Below are 19957 nucleotides of genomic sequence, written 5' to 3'. Positions count from 1 at the left end.
CAGGGTCTGTGCTGCCTCTTCCTCTAGCGTCCCCAAGTCAACACTGAACTTTGGCTGGGAGTCTCTTAGTCACAGAGCCTGGGGGGCGCTGAGTGCCAACCCCATTCCTAGTCTTCTGACTTTGCCCTACAGTGAAGATCAGGATCTTTATCCAGCTTGTATTGGGATACTCCCACCCTTGAGTGTGACACAAGGATCCTGGCATTTCTCAACCGAACTTTTTGTATAATTGTTCTGTGGTGTGGCAATGGCTTACATCACTACTAGTACTTATCACCACTGTGTTCTCCTATTGGTTAAGAGGGGATTATTGGGTCATTTAGTGACCCAAGGAACTTTAGGTAATTTTGGTATCTTAGGATAAAAATATCTGCAGTTCAAACTTTCTAAACTCAGATGTAAAAACTTACGGGAAAGGTGGCGAGTAACCTAGTTATCAAAATATAACCTACACGGGGCCAAAGAATGGATGAAATTGTCTGTGCGGCATGTATGTAGGTGAAGTCACATTTTCCATGGATAAGTATTCTCCACACAACTTAAAGCATGTAGATGTGCCTACATGCACCTCACCTGAGTGGCAGCCTCGAGTGTCGTTCCGTCGTAAGAAGTCTGCACTCACTGTGTAAGCTGACAGTGCCAGGCAGCCTCTAACTTCTCCGAGGGTGAAGGGCATTCTTCACCACCTAAACTCTGTCACAAACCTGCTGGATCCTGACTTTTTTTTTTCTAGCTGTGCACCAGGTCCCCACACAGCCGGAGAAGATGAGGTAGGCATGCTTTTGAGAACTGAAAAGAGGGAAAAGGCAGGGCTTACCTGGAACTTTGAAGAGTAACAAGATGGCAAAGGCTCAACAGCCTTCCTCCGGCTTCTGAAATGAAACATTGAAGCGAGCACATCTTGCCTAACTTTAAAAAAAAAAAGATTAAAAGGTAATAATGGCCAGGCGGTGGTGGCACACGCCTTTAATCCCAGCACTCGGGAGGCAGAGGCAGGCGGATCTCTGTGAGTTTGAGGCCAGGCTGGACTGACAGCCTCCAAATCAATACGGAGAAACCCTGTCTTGTAAAACAAAACAAAACAAAAAACAAAAAAAAGGTAATAATGATGTTCACTTGTCAAGACTGTCGTCTGTTGCCAGAGACACAGCTTCTGGCCGTATAAGCCAGGCAGGCTTTTGCGTGCATGCAAATGTCTTCTGGAGTCCCTGCTAAGGTAATAAAATGAATGGCTTCCTGGCAAAATACACTGGGAATTAGCTCCAAGGAAGCAGCTCTGGATTTACATATTGAATTAATTTAAAGTGGAAACACTTTTTCCTGTGCTGTTGCTTAGGGGTGTGAAACCCACCTACCCTGCAGAGGGAGAAGAGGGTGACAGCCAGCAGATTCAGGCTTCCTGGTCTGGAAATGAGATGGGGGGAGGGTAATAAAATAGACCACTCAAGATGCTTTGGGGAGCTGATCATTTTGTTCTATTAAAATTAAATATCCCTTTAATTACATTCTAATCATCCCTCTTCTTTTTCACACAGGGAGTTTGTATACATTCCCAAACAAGATCCTAAGTATGAACTTAGCAAAGGATTATATTCATGAATCTGTGGTCTTGTATACATTAAAAATCCAAGCAGTAGTGAAATTCCATTTTGGGACTCAGAAGGAACCCTAGTACTGGATTTATAGCCTCCTCGGTCAGGTTTCTTTTCTTGCTAACCCAGGTTTAACCCTCACACAGATCACACTTGTTCTAAATTTACGTGTTTCCAGATTTGTATCGCAGATCTGCTCTGCTCCAAGACACTGTGGTATTCTGGGGAACATTTGACTCTGCTTTCAGCGGTTTTGTTGGAATATTTGAATTTATTTTAACTTGTGTTACCTACTTGAATTTCAAAGTCCTTGCTCTTGAATGTTGTTCAGCCAGTTAATAAGTTGAAGACCAGAAGGGCAGGTAAGTTAGCTGCCTCCCATTAAATGTTCTGTGGGCAGAGTTTCCTATCCCCAATGTCTGCTCACAAATAACTGCCACTGAGACTTATGTCAATTATAAATGTTTGGCCAATAGCTCAGGCTCATCACTACCTAGCTCTTACAACTTAACCCATTTCTGTTCATCTATCTACTGCCCCTCAAGGCTCGTGGCTTTTACCTCTATCCCATTTTGTGGGTCCAACTCATTCTCCATCTGGCTGGTGACTCATCTCACTCCACCCTTCCTCATCCCATCATTCTCAGTTTGGCGCTCCCACCTAAATTTATCCTATTGGCCAGTCAGCTTGTTTATTAAACCAATCATAGTTTAATGACACAAGTTCACATAGGGTACAGAAGGATTATTCCACAGCATTTCCCATTTTTGTCTCGTTGAAAAGGAAGGTTTTAACTTTAACATAGAAAGTGATATACAACAACAACAAAAAACTATCAAGAATTACAGTTACAATACCCAGTCTAATTGTATATGGCAAAATTAGAGAAACTACTCTGTTATCTATCTTAGTGAGTGTGAAGTTTTATACCTATTTTGCTTTCTATCATAACTAAGGTAATCTATAAGTTTAACTATTTAGTCTTTAACTCTGACAAAGACCCCAGAGAAATTAAATGTTACCTAATGACAGGGACATCAGACTGTCTGGACAATCACCTCTGCAACATTGGAGCATCCAGCTCTTGTCCATAGACCTAGACTATCTGACAGACTTTCCTGTGAAGCAGGAATTCTGAAGGACTGTCCTACCTTGTCTTGTCAATGTTTGGCATTGTTTTCATCCTGCTGGTCCAGTTTGGACAGTATGTTGCCAACAATTGAATCAAGGGCAGTTTCTTTGCCCACATGGTTAACGTTTGCCCTAAAGAAAACAAACTCCATATGAAGTTTCTTCAATCACCATTATATGAAGTAGATTGATGCTGCCAGGAGCAGACATGTCTCATTGTCATGAAAAACCTTAGGTTATTAAACATATTAAATGTCATATTCTGTAGGTCTTTGAAGTGTTTATAGACCATCTATCTAAATATATCTGTGTATGATCTTTAAAACATAACCTAACATGACTATAAGTTTGACAATTATGGATGACTATTAATCTTTGCTTCTTAATTATATATTATATTTTTTAATGTAATAAACATCCAAAACACAATACCCTAAATATGAGTAGAAATATACATAAACTATAACAAAATTAACTTTAAAATTGTATCAATAAACCAAAATTCATACCAATGTAAAATAGTTAAGATTAGTAGTTACTTTTTGGATTAAAGTGGATTCAATAATCTACCCTCCTATCTGATCATTTCTACATTCCCATTCTTCTTTTTAGAATGAGATCCCTGAATCTAATGTTTGTTCAGCTCTTCCCTTACCATTACCAATAACAACTTGTTACCACCCTCCTTAAATGATCATAAATACCCTTAATCCATCCTTTGGGAATGTGGGCATAGTTCTCTAGTTCTACTTCCTAATGTTTGGGGAAACCTTGAGGAAATTAGGGTTTTTGACTGAAATGGTTGGTGAAGCTGCCACCAGCCTTGATACTTTTCTGGGTGCTGGATCACCTGGCCCATCTGTTTTCATTGCTGTCTTGTCCCCTTGTCTGGAAATACATAAACTTGTAAAGGCGCCATACATTACAATTACAGAGTACACGGTGTGCACAAGTCTGCTAAAGATGGGGTTTTTGTGTGTGTGTTATGTTTGAGCAGAGGCTGACTTTCTCTCCCCTGAGATGGCAAGAAGACTGGGAGGGGCTTTGCTAGAATTTGGACTGGAAATGATAGACTAAGTGTCATTCTCTTATGGGTGCACGCAGCAGACCCATCAATGCCTCATTCCTAGCTTTTATCTTTGTGTGTTTCCCAGGGGGGGTTTAATCAAATGGTTAAAAATTCTTGACCTGAACCAGAATTCTTGAGCCTCAGTGGTGTTGAAGCTAGAAGAATTTCTTGCTCCTACATCAGTGACCATTCAAACGCATTTAGACTAAGCAAGAAGACATAAGACACACTCCCTGTGCATGGATCCCCAGGTTGACCTGAAATTTCTACTAACTCAATGCCCCTTCCATGTATCTGAATAGCAATACTTGGTCTCGATCCAATCCTTTGCCTATGTGTGATGCTGTAGCATGTAATTAATTGACCTCTAAATACTGGATGCCATGCAATTCCTCCATGGCCTGAAGTTTCCGTCCCATTTTCCTCAACAGGTCAATTTTGTCTCGTTCTTTAAGGTTTAGTACAGACCTCACAGCCAAATCCTCATAGTAACCATCAAACCAAGTTCCCCATTGGCATGCCACTATTGTCAGATGGGCAGTGGTCTATTGATAGCATTGTTGTATTATCCTCTTCACTATCACAGATGATAGCAGACTTTTTTCTAATTTCCCAAGCTCGACCGCATTTAATTCAAGAAATATCTGCAGAATCCAGGCTCCCCTGCTGTGCAAAGTTTACACAAAGAGTTCAAATGGGTTTCTTCCTTGTATGAAATCTATCCAGAGCCAAAGGACTTGGAATATAAGTTTCCTCTAATTATTTACTTCTATGGGATTTCCACCTGTTGTTCAATTAGACCCAAGTTTCATGACTAGGAACTATGTGTGTGATTTGGCACAGGGAACCAGATCTATCCGGTATACAGTAAGCGTACTGTAAGTGCAAAGCCTAGATGCTCTATTGATTCTGGTTCTCATTCTCCTAGATGAGAAAACTTGACTGACAGTTCTGCTGCAGTGATTATGAACACTGTTTACTAATGTTAGAGATTACATTGACATTCTACAATGAAAAAATATGTGGTTAAAACTTGGGACTTCATTTCAATATTAGACTCGGGTTCTTTCCAAACACTGAAAGGAAGTCTATAAAGACCCCATTATGTAAATCCTACAAGTAACAAAAGCAGTATGTTTACCCACCCAGACTCTTCCAAAAGTTGTGGATTCTTGACATGCTGATGTTGGTATTATTGTAAAAAAAAAAACAATATTTAGATATTTGCATATTCCATGTTAATATTCTCATGGCTTGTAAATATAATTTGATGGATATTGCTATTCTCTAAAATTATGTCAGTATATGAAACCTTATAAAAACCTACAATAAAATATGATCATATTTCATTTGTTACTCTAACCTGAGATAATAGATTAGCTCATTAGGTAATTGAAAGAAAAAAGTGGATATGACTGTTCAGGTGTTTTTATTTAAAAATAGTTGTGAATTTTAACATATTCATGACTTAGCTCATTAAAGCTGCTGTAAGCAAACACGGTTGAGTTGGTGGCTTTTAAACAAGAGAAGTTCATTTCTCACAGTTTTGGAGCCTAATAAAATCCAAGGTTAAGGTATAGGCAGACTGAGTTCTCAGTAAGAGCCAATTTCCTGATTTGTAGATGATTTTTCTCCTCTCTTGTTCTTTTCTTGTGACGTAAGTTAGTAGAAGGAATGAGGGGCAGTCGACTCTTGAGTATTTCCCCTAGAGCCAGGATCATATTCATGAGGTTCCCTTATCATAGTGAGATGGTTCAGCTGGCCAAACTTCCCTAGGAACCTAATGATTCTCAATTGGTTCCTCAGGTCCCACAACGAGAGGAAGAGAGACCCCTGAAAGTTATGCTCTGCACACTGTGGCATGAGTGTGCCTGCGTGCATGCACTCATACACACACGCACACAAACACACACACACTTGTTAAGGACTCTTTCAGTCATCAACTTGGAGCTAAAGATCTCAGCACATGATTTTGGGGAATGCAAATGTCCTTGTTTGTAACAAACACCTAATGATAGTGTGAGAGAAATGCTTAGAACATCATTTAATACATTTTGCTGTTCTAGAACATCATTGCTTTTGAAAACTAAATCCAAGATGGTCACAAAACATTCTCTAATCTAGAGTGACTGCAAATTCTCATCAGCCTGTAACAGTTTGAGCAAGCAGTTATTTTAGGGGCTCTTATTGTTGTGTCTGACTTTATTTTTATATTTAATGGCTTGCCTGTCAAGTTACTGTACATGTTTCATTACACATTCTTACAAAGTGACAGGAACTTCAAAGTTTTAAAATAACAAGTAGCAGACTAGACTAGAAATATCTATACAATGAGAACATTTAGCCAGAAAATACTTTTATAGCATCTAATGGGCAATTAGGACATTGACCTACACAATCCCGGTGGATTTTTATGAAACTGTCTTAAAAGTGACTGTTCTGTAAAGTAAGATCTCCTTGTATTGTTATCCATTGCTTCTAAACAGCACAGCATGTGTCATCCAGGCAACTTACTTTAAGGTGCTCAAATGAGACACTTGAACGACTAATTCTTTAGATATATTCAAGGAACAGATCAATAGCAACAAATATTCCTTACATTTAATTATTTTGGAATAGTTTTCTAAAACCCTCTGGAATATGTTTTGTAGCCTCGAATGGCGATGGGGAAGTCCTGTGTATATGTCAATAAAGCACTGTTGGCCAATAGGGAAACAAGATAGGTGGGACTAGGAGTCGAGGAGGACTCTGGGAAGGAGAAACACAGGGAGTCAAGATGTAACCGCCATAGGGATAAGAAGTCCAGACCCTTTTCTCCGGTAAGAGAAATACTTAGATTAACAATTATAGAGTAAATACTTAAGTCAGAGCTAGCCAGTAAGAAACAAGCAAGGCCAACAGCTTCATAATTAATACAGTATCCTGTGTGTTATTTGGGGATTGCAAAGCGGCAGAGCCCAGGCAACTGGGGGGGGGGGGGTGGAACCAAAGCAGCTGTCAAGGAAAAGGCTTCACTCAACAGAATGGTTTATTTCTGAAGAGTGGAAGACATGGCTTCTCTGTGTGCCTTGTCAGATCTCGGTGATGGAGTGATGGATCTTAGTTTGGAACGTGGATGCTGGCTACCCTCCGGAAGCCAACATTTAGAAGCTTGGTTTGGTGATGCTGGGGGGTGTGGGTCTATGTTTGATGACTAGGGTCTAGTGGGAGATCCGGGTCATTGCAGGCACACCTGTAAGGGAGTATGGGATGCTAATCTCTTAGGATTCTGTACCCAGCCATAAGGCAAATGCGCTCACACCTGATGCACTGTGCTGTGCCACAGCCCCAAGGGAGTGCATCCTTTAGTCATGGGGGGGTGAAGCCTCCAGTGCTGTGAGCTGACACAAACCTGTCCCCCTGTTGAGTAGAGCTAGTCATGCTGTTCTGTTTTAAAGTGTGTCCTGGGCGGGCGCATTGGCTCAGCAGATAAAGGCTGATAACCTGAGTTCAGTCCCCAGAATCCAAGTAGGGGAAGGTGAGAACTGGGTTTGTGCAAGTTGTCCTCTGACCTCTGCATGCTTACCATTGGTCTGCACACACATACACACAAAGAGATAAATAGAAATAATGTGGTTCTTTCAAAGAATTGTGTCCTAAGACAGTGGTTCTCAAGCACCTGACTTCTTAGACACCCTCATGTTATTAAAAATCATTGGGAGCCCCAAGGAACGTGCTGGCTTCACTGATCTTAGCAAATATTCGTGTTGCCGTGTGAGCATCTGCCACCACTGCCAAATGCAGGTGGTCTTTGGTTTAATGCTATGAAAAGGAAGGGCAATTTCCTTATGAGAGACTGCAAAAGCAACCTAGAGCCCAGGCGTGTGTTACCATGAAAAGTCCCATGAGTTGTTCGTGTGTTTGTGGACGTTTAACTTATTGAGACCTTAAGCTATTTGTAACTTCAATTTCTATAATCTTTTCCTCCTAGGATAATGATCCATGCATTTACTGTTCAAGTTAATTAGAATGTTTTATTTGTCTTATGTGCTTCTTCATGTTTCAAGAGATATCATCGTATACTACAGTTACAATATTTGTTGAGTACTTTAGAGTTCTTGGTCTATCTAAAATGTGAGGTCTCCCCATGCTGAAGTTCATCACATTGTGATTATAACTCCTTAACCATTTGCATTGCCTTACTCTTTGATTTGAGGCACTCAACTATTCTGAATGCTAAGTCCACCAAGAAGCATGTGAAATAGATGTGTCTGTGAATAGTTATAGTAAGTGTAAAAACAATAACTTTCATTTTACTTTTCTCCCTCTGAAATTTGAAAGACAAAATAAACCATATCCATATCTGTGATGATTGTTTTGACAATAGGGATGGTAATTTGATTTCAATATTTATATGAATACATGAATATTCTTGTATTTTTCAGATGACCTATGAATAGTACATTCCGTTAAAAGAATGTTAGGGCCTAAAGGCACAATTACAACCTTCATCCCAATTTCCTCCAAGGAGTTTTACATTTACATTACAAAATATTGTTTCCTTTTCATCTGGCATTTTATAAATTATTGTAAGACAAGGTGCTCGAATGGAAAGGAAATTAGATCAGGAGTTGTTGAAATCCGTAGCTTGTTGCAGAATGCAAAGTGCTAAGCTCTGAGGTTCGGACTGACTTCGATCCACTCTCCTTTCGTAGACGACCCACTTTACCTCAACAAATCACTCTTTTAGACCTTGAGCTTGAACTTCCTTATCTGTGAATGGGGCTGTGTTGAAGGGTAAGCAAGAATGACAGACAAAGCATCTGTGTGGGGCACGGTTTACACAGTGGCTTTTCTTCCCCCTTGGCACTGATTCATCATGAGTTTTTGAGATACTGGACCAGTAGCAAACCGCAAAGGCACCAGTTCATGTGTCTATAACTAAGAGGCAGAATGAGTACATTTTAAATCCCCTTCCAACACTGCGTTTTCTATTTCTGCGCCTGATTTACATTTTCCCGCCATTTCTGTCATCTTCTTGAGTTTGTTCACTGTGACCGTCCCTCAGGGTTATCATCCACCTCCATCTCCACATATCAGGCATTGCAAACCCCTCCTTTGTGCCCACATTACCTGAGACTGAAAACTCCTTAGGCCTGCTGTGGTGCCATTAATACTGGCGCTTAGGATGTGGACAAAGGTGGTCTTTGAGGGTTTGAGCCCAACCGTGTTGACACAGCAAGTCCCAGGCCGGCTAGGACTACATAGTAAGACCCTGCATCAAAGAATTCACTAAGTGGATACTTTTTAGGACTAAAGGTAGCATCTTTCCTCTCCCTGCCTGCTGAGAGATGCCTGTACCTAGTGTTCGGCGTGTCTTCGTTTATGATTGCAGCACAAAATAGTACGTAATCGGTTAGAAGCCATGCTTGGAATTTTAAACTTCGACATCTTTCTAGTCAAGTGATCTTTCAGTCAGATTTCTTTCATGAAGCCGAGCCGAGGCAGGGAACCCCAGTTCCTACTCTGTCCCACGGCCGTGAGAGGAAACGGCCAGCAGTGCTCTGCGGGTCCCAGTTGCCAGGGTAGGGTGCTAGGGCAGGTTTGGTGAGCTAAGCACACTTTCAGCTAAGGTTAGTTTTTACTTGTGAAAGGTGCGTGATAGCATCACCCCGTTATAAATCACCTACACATAGTAATTGTTGTTGTTTGAAGTAATTAACGAGCAAGTGAGTGAACAGACAGATGATCACAGCTGTAGACAGATGGATATGCGGACAGTACATCTGTTCCCTAGTAACACAAACAGTAGCAAAACCATAAGAGATGTGAGGTCTGGAGTGTAGAACTATAACACGAGGGCACCGGCAGGGCCACACACCCCCTCTAAAACCTGTAGTAGAGACTCTGTCCTTGTCACGTCAAAGCGTTGGATATTCTGCAGTAATCCTTAGTACCCCCCAGCTTGCAAATGCCCTGAGTCCAATCTTTATTGTCGCAACTGTTGCATCTGTGTCTCTTCCTCTTCTCACGGGGACACTGGTCTTCTTGGGTTAATGGATAGCCACATGGGTTCTTTACTGGTCATATATCTGTAGCAACCATTTCCAATTGAGGCCACTCACTCCGGAGGCTCAGGTTCAGGCTTGGAGATGCCCCTTTAACAGAGAAGGATTCTCTCCTGGACCACACCCTCATCATACTCTTCACTATCCTCTTCTCTGCTAGTCTCTGGTTTTTGGACTCCCGGAGTACTTGGATGAATGCATGACTACTACTTGGATTGTCTAATTTTCACAAGGATCCTAAATCAGTCTAGAGTCCTTGTTAATCACCTTCAATATCTACCAAATTTTTGCTGTTTTTTTTTTCCAGCAGTGAGGATTGAACTGAGAGTCTCATGCATGTCCTATGAGGCCAGTCTGTGTCACATGAAATCCTGTCTTCAAAGAAAAGAAATATGAACCAGACAGGTGGCCTAGCAGTTAAGAGCACTGGTTGAAGACCCAGGTTCAATCTCCAGTACCCACATGCAGCTCGCCATTGTCTGTAACTCCAACTCCAACAGGTCTAATGCTCTCTTCTGACCTTCATGCACACTGAATGCGTGTTGTGCAGGCAAAACACTGATGCGCATTTAAAATATGAAGTAATCCATTTTTTAAAAAAGGAAAATAAATAAACCTGTCTGTAACCAGGGAGAACTTAATACTGCGGTCCAACATATTCAAAGCTAGGAGTCGGAGATTAATACCCAGTGAGGAAAATAAAACAGAATGAGATAGAAAGCAGGAACTTTAAAGCTCAGCAGAGACATAAGGGGAAGAAGCCAGTCATTAGCTATCCCGGGAGATGGGGCTCTTACAAAGTCAACTGCGGTTGCTCTTCAGGCAGGAGGGGAAAATCCATTGCACGCTTGTCCGTCTGCAATGCGAAGCCTCGGTGGCAGGGCCCGCCTGGTTCTATTGTGCTTTTGAAAGTTCAACCTTCCATCAGATGTCACGGAAATTACAGGCAACAGGAATAAGGTGGAACGGATGATGCCTTTGGCATTTCCTACTTCCTATTGAAGGGCTTTATCTGCGTGCAATTATTGCAACGTGCCAAAGCCCTTGTTTTTACCTTGCCCTATCATTTTATACTTAATGGGGACCGTGACGGCGCGAGTGCTGCCCTCAAATTACACACGCACAAAGGTGATCTTATCCGTTTTTGTTCAGTTTGGCCTTGATCACGGTATCCATTCGCGGAACAAAATACAATAGGAGAGGGTAGGCAGCTGTGGGGGGAGGGGGTTAACATTTCCAAACACACCTGTAAAACACGGTGCGGGGGCCACCTCTGGGATCAGAGTTCTCCGCTGTTTCTTACATTTTTGTTTTTCCTTTACAGGCTATCAAAGAGCAAATAGACGATTCGCCGTTTTACACAGTGACTACCTACTGGTCACACAGAGTGTATTCGGATACCACAACAGCACACAGGAGGGAGGGATTTGAGGGTCCACACATGGCACACTGCGAGCCGCCCATTGACCGAGGCCAGGCTCTTCTTAACAGCAGCGTCCTCTGACTTCTTCCGTCTAAGCTCACAGATCAGATGCCTCGGGCGTTTAAGTTGCGCAGCTGGCTGTCAGCTGTTGCTAGGAAGTACAGTTTGAGAAAGACTTCCTCCCTCCTGTGGGCCACCTGTCTTGTTCTACTGATCTGCGCCCGGGAAGGGGGGGGGGGGGAGACGTTTGCTTTTCCCAGCCACCCACATGGCACAGTGCTAAGGCAAGCATTTGTCCTTCAGAATCAGGGTAAAAGACTGACATCCCTGCTGTAAACCCGGTGACGCTTAGTCAGCTTTTTACAATGCTATCGCGTTATCCGGTTCCACATATGCATTCTTACTGCCCAAGAAGGGAAGGAAGCATGGCAGAGTCTTCCAGGGGAGGCCAGAAGCCAGGGAAGGCAGAGGCAGGGGGCAGTATTGACGCCCCAGGGACTCAGAAAGGAGAGCGGACACGGAGACAGGGAAGAGAGGAAACAGGCCCAGAGATGTAGAATTAATGAGTGCGGGCTTTGCGGCACCTTCCCTGGTTTTCGCCTTTTAAAGACTCTAACATGAAAGTGCATAGAACGCTCGGGGGAGCACGGAAGAAGGGAGGCTGAAGGGAGATGAGAAGGGAAGAGAATCGTCTGAAAGACAGGCCACTAGAAAATGCCCAAGCGCTACCTATTACTATGTGTGCTAATTTAAAAAAAATATTTTAAAAATAAAATAATGCCATTTGGGATTATTTTTATACATCCTGAGATTTCTGTGCAGAGAGAGACGTATTACAACAGATCTCAGAGAAAAATTCTAGGACTTATGTTACGTTCCTTGAATTAGAAGAAGCTTACTTTGCATGTTCCTAAAAATCTCTTCAACTGGGGGTTGTGTTGGGATAGATTGTATGACATCAATGGTATCCTGAGTAAAACAGAATAATGTATTTCTTGAAATGCAAGAAAAGTCTTGTTTGACTGGCATGAACATATGACTCAACGCACATCCGTTTTCTCACTAGACACGTAACTTCATCAGTAGCTGTTTATTAGCGCCTGCCATTCACAAGGAACCAGCGTAGGTGCTGCTGGAGGTAAAGATCACTTATAATTCGTGTCATAAGCGCACGCTTAACTATCGACCCAATGTTGAGTTTCATTCTGTTTTGCTTGCAATGGCTCTTGGTGATTTAAATAGGAAAGGTCTCTGTCTTCACAGAGCCCATCTTCTTGTAGCACAAGTTTAAAAATGTAAGCAAAATATTCAGACATAATGCGACAGTTTTAAAATATTGGTTGGCAGGATATTTACATCAAAAGAAGCTACAAGTTCTGTTGCTAATTATTTCTTCTGACATTTTCTGAATTGTCTCCATGGCCCAGAGCCTTGTACATTCCCAAAACTATTTCACTACCAAAAACTCCACAAAACTCTCCTAAGAAGTCTCTCTGGAAACCAATGCACCTCCCCCCATTGCTACATTAACTTTCAGTTACTGGGCATCTGGGAGAGGGGCACACTGCCAGTGCCCCCCTAACCTAAGCCTGAGAACCAAGCATTGAGTAACAATGTATCTCTTCCTGTTGTATGGCCCACTATCACATTTCTGATATAAGAACACGTGTGGATTGCACGGAATCTTTTCGAGTAAGGCAATTGTGAATAACATGTGACTTAGGAAAGGGCCTTTTGTCATAAAAGATACAGAATAACTTAGCTGTCTTATGTAAACCTACACTGTCCTTGCAAGGTTGTCTGCAATTTTTCATTGTGTGAAAATACCCCTTGCATAAAACTGTATGATCTTAGCCATTTTAAGTATACGATTCTGTGACATTATACGTAGCCCCATTCTTTTCAGCCATCGCCACCATCTATCTCCAGATTTTTCATTACCCACTCCTTCTCTTATTTCTGTCACATGCCACTTTCTCACACGTCTTTTTGGGTTTTTTTTGGGACCTGTCACTTTATCCAGGGATGTCTGCACGGCCATACGTTTGAAACTGTCCACTGGAGTCCTATGGGTTCACTTTTGAGCTCACAACTGAAAGTGATTACTATCCAGGGTACAAGTTTTCTGCCTTCTTGGATAATCTTATTCACGTTTTTATTTTAATGACATCATAGATATAACTGTCTTCTTGATTTCTTCTCAGATAACTGACTTTTTCCCCGCTTTGGAACTCAACCAATTTTCTTGCAAATTTTCAGAATATTCTATCCAGCAGGCCAGCTGGGCCTCTCGGCTCACACCTATGCTTCCTGTTTTTTGTTTGTTTGTTTTGTTTTTTTCTATGCCATATAAGCTTCTCCTTTTACCAGCCCCCGGTTCATGTCATGGTTTACATGATATTATTGGAAGAAACAGGGAAAAGACAAAACCCATAACATACTTCTGGCCTTTGAATCTCACCTTTGGACTATACACAAGTGATTATTCAATAGAATTTCTTATACAGGATCTGGGCCCAGTCAATTCCACCTCCTCCCTAAGCCATATTTCCTATCTGACAGTAATGTTCTTATTATGGTTTTGGTGGAAGTCAAGGGAATGAGGAGATGTGGCTTTCACCTAACTGTAAGCTTGAGCAAAACCTGACATTTTCCAACCCCGCCTGTCATTGGAAACTATAATACTATATCCAAAGGCCAGACAAAACTTTGAAAGTGGTGGATGAGATACCTCCTCTACATCAAGCAAAGAAACATGAACCTGGGATGCTGGTGTGAACCAGAGATGGTCTGACCTTTCCAAGGGTTCAGCAGGGGCACCCAAGCCTTTTCTCCTGCTTGCTTTAATGCGGTTTTCTTCTGAGTTTTGGTGTATGTCATACAAACAAAAATCATGCATAATATGATATTTTCCCCTTTGGACTATAACCTCCAGGTGAGAGTCAATATTATTGAATGAGTCATTTCAACACAGGAATGTTGCATAGCTAGCCTTGTGACCTTTTGAGCATGAGTTGTCATTTTGTAGGATGATGGGGTTCAGAACAAATTGGATTTCTCAAGAACACAGTAGCTGTTTCTTTCTCCTGGTATAAATAAGAACACTTGCTTAACTTGCATGAGATAGCATTACGGAATGCATGCCCCAACCTCTAGACTCCCCAACTTCCACCAGCTGTATGGTCTGACCACTTATAAGTCAAAGTCCCCAAACTTGAAAACTCCAACGACCTAAAATAGTATTTTTGTGTAAGGTTATATTCACAGAGAAATATGACATGGATTTTAAGATCTCCTATATCCTGGGGCCCTGCCAAAGGGCTTGTAGGTGACCCATGAGCAGTATATATATATTTTTTTTCAGAAATGCCATGCAATGTATTTTGGTCACCTTTCCTCCCCTAACTCCTCCCAGACCAGTCCCCATCCCCCAGCCCACCCCCAACTGTAAGTCTGCCCTTTTAAAAAATTTAACTAATAGAGTCCAATTTGTGCCGTCGACATACTCCTAGGTGCAGGGTCATCCACCGGAGACCGGTTGAACCTGGAGCTGCGCACCATTGAAGAAAACTGGACCTCTGACATCCAGAAGTTTTATCTCAAGTCAATGGCTCCTAGGTAAGTTTGGGATCTACCACCCTTCTATCCCGGGGTTTTGTTCATGTGTGGAGGCCAAAGGTTGAGAGTAGGTGTCTTTCTCTTTCATTTTCCACCTCATTTTTTGAGACAGGTGTGTTCCGTGAACTTGGAGTTCACTGATTAGCTGGACTGGCTGGTGATGAGCCCTTAGTCTCCTAGTCGCCTAGATCACGGGTGTGAACCCCTGTGCCTCCAGTCACCTAGATCATGGGTGTGAACCCCTATGCCTCCAGTCACCTAGACAATGGGTGTGAACCCCTGTGCCTCCAGTCACCTAGATCATGGGTGTGAACCCCTGTGCCTCCAGTCACCTAGATCACGGGTGTGAACCCCTGTGCCTCCAGTCACCTAGATCACGGGTGTGAACCCCTGTGCCTGACCTTTATATGGAGCTGTGCTGGGCATCCAAATTCACATCTGCATGCTCTGGGCAGAATCACTTCACACAACAAGCTCTTTCCCCAACCCTATATTGTTAGATTTTGATACAATGAATTTGCACATTTTTTGTTTAACATATTCCTGCACATATTTTAAGGGGATTAATTAATATTGTTAAATAATTATATTTTAATTTAATATTAATAAGTATGCATATTTATGGGGTATAGTATGATGTGGCATGAATAATAAAAACCCAAATACAGATACTGGGGTTTAAGCTGAAGATCAGAAAAGCAAAGCAGTCTAGCCACTGGAGAGATCTTACCTCTAACAAGGCTGGGGACATGCTGTCCTTAACGTGACTGGAGACTAATTGCCCAAGACTGAATACTGAATGTCCTGCTTCCTGCTTCCTATGTTATACACCTCTCTAGAGCTGGGATTAAAGGCATGAGCTCTGTTTCTCTTTCAGTCTGATTCACTCTCACGCAGCCCTGGGTGGCCTTGAACTCACAGAGATCTGTCTGCCTCTGTCTCCTGAGTCCTGGAATTAAAGGTATGCGGCACCACTGCCTTTCCTCTGTGGCTGTGGCTAGCTTTGCATTCTGATCTCCAGGCAAGCTTTTTTAGATCATGAACAATGTATCACCACAGTATGATAATTAGATACACATATACAATTTATAATCATCAAACCAGAGTGATTAGCATTTCCATTTCCCTAAACATCTGCATTTTTTATTAGTGCATGATAATTGTGTTATTTGTAAGGTATAATAACTTTGATACATGTATGCAGCAGGTGCTGGTCACATTTTCTAATTGTTTACCTCAGGTGTAAATGAATACATTTGTATACCCCATGATTTTGCTTTCCCATGAGTACTTGTCTAATCTGAAGATAACCCTTACATCACTCTAATCTTACTCTTTTGGGTTTTTTGTTTGTTTGTTTCTGCCTAGCTGAGCTGGTCAGGACATAGAATAATTCTCCATGACCACACCCATCCCATCTCCTCCCAGATCTGCCCCACCTCCCTACCTCTTCTCAACTTTGTATCTTCTTATTGTTGTTACTTAATAACCTGTTGGCAACGACTTGTATTGTCAATATATTTGCATGTTTCTATTTCTCCTTTTTCAAATAGACTTATTTGTTTTGAGAAAGGGACTTGTGTAGGAGAGTCTGATTTCCAACTCAATATGTAGCTAAATATGACCTTGAAATTCTGCTCTTCCAGCCTCCAAAATACTAGGGTTAGGTGTGACATCTAGTTTGCCTGGTGCTGGGGATTGAACCCAGGACCTTGTGCATGCCAGGCAAGTACTCTACCAATTGAGCTACATGACCAGCTCTTAAGGGCTCTTTCCTAAATGTTAGAACTGTAACTTAAATGTCAAACATAATTTGTCTGCAGTGCACTCTCGTTTTCTGTATCTCTGCTTTGCTTTATTAGTTTTTGTTTAAGGTTTGTGCGTGCTAATTAGCTTAAGCCATTGGCCATATGGGTTCTTGGTTTTAATTAAACTTTCCCATTGCCGCAGCAACGACAACAAGCTTCTTCCCTGGATGATAGCGAATCCACTATTTTTTTTTAATTAGTAAATGAGTTTGGTAAGGTTACAGAATACCAGATCAATTTAAAATATCAACTCTGTTTTGATACATTGTCACTGAGCAGTTCAAAATGAAATCAAGATAAACACATCTACAATGACAACAAGATGAATAAAAGTATTTAGGTATAAACAATATCAGGTATAAACAACTGAAAAACTTGGTCCCTGAAAACTATCAAATGTATTTGAAATAAGTTAGATGAGACATAAATAAATGGAGGCTCCAAAAACTCAAGACTGATCACATGACCAATGCCCCACAGACTTAGCACAGCTTTCCTTACAAAACTGCAGCTAGCCCATCTGTGAAGGCTGGCAAACGGATCCTTAAACCCACGTGTGAAGGAACCAGGAGAGGCAAGAAGGAACCAAATTGACCTTGAAAAAGAGCGAGTTCGAGAACTCCCTTCTCTTGGAGCTTATAGTGTCGTCATAGTAATGGAGATGGTGTCATTCTGGCGTTACTAGTTGGCCAGAATCTGACTCCTGGTGTTTTCCATGTGGTCTCCTCCTTACAGCAGTCTGACCATGACTTCAAAGCTGCCTGGTGGCAAATCTCAGGGCGTGACACATGTATTGCATTAAATACGGCCACTGTTATCACATGCTATATAGAGACTGCTTATGTAACTGGAGTTTGCAACCAGCGCCTACCGTCCATACGGACAAACTCTGCAGCAGTTAAAAGCCCAGATCTCTGCACTCTGGAGCTCCCTCTCCCCAAGAACATGGCCTGTTCCCCTCCCCTTTGGGTGGTGAGGGCCCTCTATGCCAAACACTGCCATCTTGTGGCCTCCAGTGTTCGCCATGGACGGCCCAAAGCACACAAATCAATGGGGTGGAGTTGAGCCTTTATTAATAAGCCTTGATGTTATGGCCATTTGATTTCTGACAAGGATGTCCTGGCAGTTTGATGGGGAAAGGAAAATCTTTTCAAGAAATAATGATAGAAAAACATCAAGACTCGTATGCCACACACAAAAGTCCACTCCAAAGTGGTCATGACTCTAAATATAGAAGGATAAAGACAAAAAAAAAAAATCCTAGTAGAAAGCAAGAGTAAATCTGAGTGGCCTTGTGATTTGTTTTTATAAGACACTAGAGATAAAGGAGGAAATGGTAAATTAAATACCAGCAAAATGTGTGAGCTAAAATTAACACCACGGGGGAAGTAAGACGTGCATAGAGCCGAGGAAAATACTTCTTTTGCTTGCACTTGCTTATTTGCATGGTGGGATAATTTTCTTGCAAAGAGTACCTTACTGTATGTGTATTTACTTCTCGGAATTTTTTTCTTAAAGAGATGAAGCCTATCTTTTCCACATGATTTTCTTTTCCTTTTTTTTTTTTTTTTAGTATTTTATTTATTTACTGTGTATACAGTCTTCTGCCGGCATGCCAGCGGAGGGCACCAGATCGAATTCAAGGTAGTTTGTGAGCCACCATGTGGTTGCCGGGAATTGAACTCAGGACCTCCAGAAGAACAGTTAGTGCTCTTAACCACTGAGCCATCTCTCCAGCCCTTCTTTTCCTTTTTTCTTTGTTGTGTGTTTATTATTTAAAACAATTTTTTGAGACAGGGTTTCTCTGTATTGTTTTGGAGGCTGTCCTGGAACTCACACTGTAGACCAGGCTGGCCTTGAACTCACAGAGATCCACCTGCCTCTGCCTCCCGAGTGCTGGGATTAAAGGCATGTGCCACCAACGCTCATCTATTTAAAACAATTTTTAACTTTAAATATATTTTAACATATTCTCCCCCAAGTCCTTCCAGATCCTCTCTCCCTTCCTACCCACCCAAATTTAAGCTCTTTCTCAAAAAAATTTAAAAATCCAATACAAAAAATCCCCCCAATCCAAGAAAACATAATAAAATTTCACCCAAAAAGAAAATAAAGCCCACCAAACTATAACCAAATAAAAGCACATGCACATACAAAAAAAAACAAAAACAAATAAACAAACTATGGAGACTGTTACATGTTGTTCAGCTTCTCCTGAAGATGTTTTCTCCTTTTTGTCCTGTTCTGTGTAGCTCCCAATTCTTTCTCTCTCTCTCTCTCTCTCTCTCTCTCTCTCTCTCTCTCTCTCTCTCTCTCTCTCTCTCTCTCTCTCTCTCTCTCTCTCTCTCTCTCTCTCTCTGGTCTGTAACTCACAGAGATATCTTCCTGTCTCTGCCTCTGCCTCCCAGTCCTGGGGTTTCTAATGCTTGTGCCACCACACCTGGTTTCTTGGTTTTGTTTTTCTTATCTACTAAATTTCTTCTTCCAATTGATCCTCAGACTGTGACTTCCCCCTCAAAGACAGAAGGAAGGAAGTCCTCCAGTCTTCTGACCTATGTAGGTATAAAGCAAAAGTGTTGTTCACTTGACCAAGGAGAATCCTTCATCCCACCTGTGCTCCATCCCAGATGGTTCTCTTGCGTGACCAAGGGCTGAGAGATCTGCTCTGGGAAGCAGGGACACGGGTTGTAGTGGCAGTTGTCTGAAGAGAGCTGAAGATACTGGTCCCTTGGAGGACCACAGTCATCTGGGATGTCTTGCTTTGTCTGAGTCTCTGACCTTGCTACTTGCACACAGGTTGGTTCAGAGTCTGACCACACACCCAGCACTATCTGGGCATTCTGTCTGTAACCTCTGAGAGGATGAAGCAAGCCTCTCTAAGATTAGTCTGCCTTCTCCCTAAAAGATCCTGTTAAGTGCTATAGTTTCACAAGTGGCCAGATGGTTCTGCCAGCTACTGGGGTCTTTCCTGATACTCATGCTTTCACTTAAGCTCAATGTACTTAAGCTTAAGGTACTTTGAAAATCTGTGTTAAATGTTAGTGGCTTTATGCAGTACTTAAAGTAAAGCTTGGGAGAACATATATTTCATGATACACTATTGTATGCCTAGAAATTTATACAGTAAACATAGACACCCATCATTCATCTTTTTTATCTATTGACATATGGCTTTGTATGCTTTATTAGAACTGCTTAGGACAAAATTAAAAGTGAAGTATTGATGGAATAAAGACCAAAGAACAGGAAGCAAAGAACAAACACAGTCA

At 41.8% G+C, this 19957-nt stretch overlaps 1 non-coding gene across 1 annotated transcript; it reads right to left on the bottom strand.

Moving 5' to 3' along the window:
• Window positions 1-16562: 16562 nt before the first annotated feature.
• Trnaa-ggc lies at window positions 16563-16639 on the bottom strand. The gene has a single exon. It is a non-coding gene; the product is annotated as a tRNA-Ala (tRNA).
• Between the last annotated feature and the right edge of the window lie 3318 nt (window positions 16640-19957).

Source organism: Mesocricetus auratus, unplaced genomic scaffold (assembly GCF_017639785.1).
Source record: "Mesocricetus auratus isolate SY011 unplaced genomic scaffold, BCM_Maur_2.0 Super-Scaffold_100010, whole genome shotgun sequence".
NCBI lineage: Eukaryota > Metazoa > Chordata > Mammalia > Rodentia > Cricetidae > Mesocricetus > Mesocricetus auratus.
The sequence above is the reverse complement of the archived record's forward strand: the minus strand, read 5'-3'. Positions and strand labels throughout refer to the sequence as shown.